This window comes from Triticum aestivum, chromosome 6A (assembly GCF_018294505.1).
Source record: "Triticum aestivum cultivar Chinese Spring chromosome 6A, IWGSC CS RefSeq v2.1, whole genome shotgun sequence".
Lineage (NCBI taxonomy): Eukaryota > Viridiplantae > Streptophyta > Magnoliopsida > Poales > Poaceae > Triticum > Triticum aestivum.
Window position 1 is genome coordinate 273610637 of NC_057809.1, and position 4025 is coordinate 273614661.

At 44.6% G+C, this 4025-nt stretch overlaps 1 long non-coding RNA gene across 1 annotated transcript; it reads right to left on the bottom strand.

Annotated features, from left to right (window-relative positions):
- Positions 1-1087: 1087 nt before the first annotated feature.
- On the bottom strand, positions 1088-3505 carry LOC123127430 (uncharacterized). The gene is made up of 2 exons (XR_006462484.1): positions 2190-3505; positions 1088-1362 (listed from the first exon to the last, which is right to left on the bottom strand). It is a non-coding gene; the product is annotated as an uncharacterized lncRNA (long non-coding RNA).
- Positions 3506-4025: the final 520 nt, after the last annotated feature.

Genomic DNA, 4025 nt, shown 5'->3' on the forward strand with positions numbered 1-4025 from the left:
TGTAAATCCGAGTATCGCTTTGCAGTCCATGAAGTGTGAATGTGAAGAAGCCTCCTTAACATTCTTCGTCACAATGTATTTCAGCTCCGCATATTCGTCCAATGACGAAGTAGTGATATAAGGAATAGTCTTTCAATCGTTTTTGTTTGTTTAGAATATCCTGATTTTTTCAGATTTTTTTTGCAATTTGTTATAACATTATTTGAAAATTGTAAATAATGTTAAAAAAATGTAATCATTTTTTATGACTAACATGTTTTATTTTCATAATTATATTTCATTTGTAAGTACTCCCTAATTGTTTCTGTATCTATTTTCCCTTGTCAATAATGGTGTCTAAATATGATTCAATGTGTCATATAAAAGATCTTGTAAATTTCTTGCTCAAATTAAACTTTGGTATATTACTTGTTTGGATAATTCAAATCGCTAATGTTAAATTTATTTTGTTACATTACACGTACCAGTGTTCATAGACATGTTGAAGGATGTCGTATATGGAACAGATAACAAAAATACATGATGTAAAGCTGACTTGTGAAACAACTTAATTGAACCGAGGATGACGACGTTTCCCTTGTCTATAATGGTGTTTAAATATGATTCAATGTGTCATAAAAAAGATCTTGTAAATTTCTTTCTCAAATTAAACTTTGGTACATTACTTGTTTGGATAATTCAAATTGCTGATGTTAAATTTATTTTGTTACATTACAGGTACCAGTGTTCATAGACATGTTGAAGGATGTCGTATATAGAACAGATAACAAAAATACATGATGTAAAGCTGACTTGTCAAACAACTTAATTGAACCGAAGGTGACGACGTGTGAAACTGACAGTTTAATTGAATCAAAAACCTGGGATTGTGTATGATAAGAATCATTGGAGATAGTATGTATTTGTAGCACAAAAGGTGCCTATCTCTAAGTAGGTTTTGGACGTCTGTAAGAATCTAAATAGGATTTGGACTGCTGTATGAAGCCAGCGAGCGGCGCATAGGAAGCCGCCTCCGTACGCTCTGCGTCTTTTCCTTTATCAATTTGGGCCAGCAGCTTCCTTTTTTTTGGCAACTAAGAAATAGAGATATGGGCCGGCCGACCAGCCCGGTTTAGTTTTAAGTGTACGTCCCGATTCCTTGATTTCTACGTTTGATTTTTGATTTTCCTTAAAGGGACAAAAGTCTTATAACAGGATGAAATAAAGTAAAACCAAACCAAAAATATCTATCCCCTTTAATAGTAGGTATAGATATAGAATAGAAGAGGACGTGTGGATCAGCAAAAGTAAAAAAGAGAATTCTTCTCCTAGGCACACAAGGAAAGAGATCCATGTTCTGCCAACTTGCACGTCTGCTGTTACCTGAAAAAAAGAGCAGGTCGTTCTTTACACGTGGGGCTGATCCAAATAGAAAAGAAAGGAAACATATTTGATTGGACTATTTTTTTTTTAAAACGGAGGCTCTAGAGGAGTCCGGCTTTGAATTAACAAAGCCATCAACCGGCCAGGAAAAGTAATACAAGCACGAAACCAACACAAGAAAACAAAAAAACGACAAGGTACAAAGACGCTGGACAGCAGCTCACAAGCCTCACACACACCAAGCTAAATATGATCGAACATGGAGACACGCAGCTCGGAGATATGTAGGTCCTCAATCGCGTACGGGTCACCAAGGAAGTAGGAGAATGTCAGCACAGGAGTAGCACTTTCGACGGTGAGGAAGGGCACGCCGTCGCCAAATCGCCAGCGGCCCGACATGCCATGTCCTCCCAGCTCCACTGTCAAAGAAAGCCCCTACCTCCTCGCCTGGATCGAAGGCGCCGAACCGTTGACAGTGTCGCGGTTCACCCTAGAACCTGGGAGGAAGGACACCGGCAGGCTGCATCTGGAAAAGGAACCGAGCGCACCCGACAAGCTACGGAGTGCTCACCTGGAGCAGAGCACCACCAAATCCACGGACTGGACATGAATGAGAAAGAGATGCCGGAACGGGCGGAGAAGAGCATTAGCGGCCAGCTATCTCCGCCGCTGCACACCCACCACATCGCCGAGCAAGCCCAATGCCCACCTAGCTCCCAAAGACGGCGCCTTCAGGAAGGAACGCGATGCCAAGGGCGCCGCCGCCGCCCAACAGTGTTGTGGTTTTCACCCGGGAGACTAGAGGGGAAGGGGGCGGCGGATCTGACCTGAACGGCGCCTCCAAGGAGGGGAACGGCGCCCTCGAGCATCGCCGCTGCCAAGACCGGCGAGGCCGGCCTAGGATTTCTCCCGGTCTTCGAATCCCCGCCACCCTTACCCCAACGGCGCGAGACCTGGCGGCCCGCAGAGGAGCAGGCCGGATCCGGCCGGGGAGGAGCTCGCCAAACAGGGGAGGCAGGGGCGGCCAGATCTGGCGCTGCCGATCTGCCGCTGCACCATGCCACCCGTCCTCCAGTTCATCTGCCGTCCACACGGCCAGGTTCGCCGCCCCACGCCCCTGCCACCGCCTGTCGCAGGGCCGGTGACGTCTCTCCGACAGGGCCGCCGCCCCGAGGACCTCGGCCCCCCGCAGAAGAGGCAGGGCAGCCAGGGCCCCGCCGCCACCTTCCTCGGCGGCGCCCCGGGCTTGGCCTCAGGCGGCGGCGAGGGGGAAGGGAGGGGAAAAGAAGGTGGCGGCGCTAGGGTTTGGACCCCCGAGTCGCCCGAGCAGGGGCCAATATCTCGAGTTGCCCTTACCTAAGGCAAGTAATCAATTGGAGTACTTTGTTTGGAAGGCAAAACAAATTGATTTGGTTGGAAGATTCTGTCAATAAAGTTGCTCCGATTGTTTGGCAGTTTTGGTTTGGAAAGTGCTAGTCGGTTTTGTTTTTTTGGAAAGAGAGAAAGAAAAGGCAAGAAGAGAGAGAGAGTTTGGGAAAGGAATCAGAATCGCTCCACCCACCGTTTGCATCAACAAAAATCTGTACGCGAGATCAGTGTGTCCTTTATTTGGAAGGTTTGCTGCAGAGTAGTATTTTTGTTGTTTTAGAAAGTGAGATACGTCCGGGAGAGAAGAAAAAAGAAGGAAAGTAAAAAGAGAGAAGGAAAGAGAAAACGGAGGAGTATATAAAGGGTTCGACCTTACCTTTGGAAAGAGACCAGCGCCAAAAAAAATTTGCTGATGTTTTGGAAAGCTAGATTCGGTCAAGAATATTTATTGGGATAAGTTTCCATAGGAAGGCATGAAGTAAATTCGCGGTGTTTTCAACAGGAAGGTTGACCGCAAAAAAGGTGCAAATCTGATAGCCTTTGGGACGTGATTATAGCAGGGTTGTTTCCTTTTCCAAAAGGGATAAGTATTGGAGTTTTTGATCCGGTCAAAAAAAAGGCGAGAACGAATTGATTGCAGATTTGTTTCCTTGCGTTCACGTGGACAAAAGAACAAGTCAAAGCTGTGCGTTGCTTTTGGTTTTGGTTTCCACTTTCCAAGGAACTCTAGTACTATTTTGTTGTTCACAGATTTCTACTAGTGACATATTGGAGTTTGGAACGTAGAGAAAAAAAAAACAAAGAGCAGATTTCTGACGGAAGAAATGGGGGTCGCAGCAACGAAAAAACGTATAGAAAAAGAAGGGAAGAGTTGATCCGAATCTAGAAGGAAATTACGTGAGTTGTTAAAGGAGTAAAAAAATAAACGAGGAAGTGTCCAGATTCGTTGCCCTATTTAGAGGGTGTTTGTTTCCAGGAACTTTTTTTATAGGGACTAAAAAAAGTTTCTTTTAGAGACTTTTTTATCAAACGGAAGGGATTTTTTAGGAACTAAACTAAGTATTTGGGATAAAATGAAGAAGACTCTCGGAACTTTTTGGAACTTTTCCAACAATGTCCCTCCATGTACCCATTGGCCCGCCACCCCATGGTATTATTTGATTGTTATTTTTCTATATACTAGGGGCAATATGGTCATTTAATAACCTCTAAAAAGGGACTAGGGACATTTTAATCTCTGGAAACAAACAGAGAGGGACTTTTTGGGGACTAGTAACTTTTTAGTTGGGACTAGA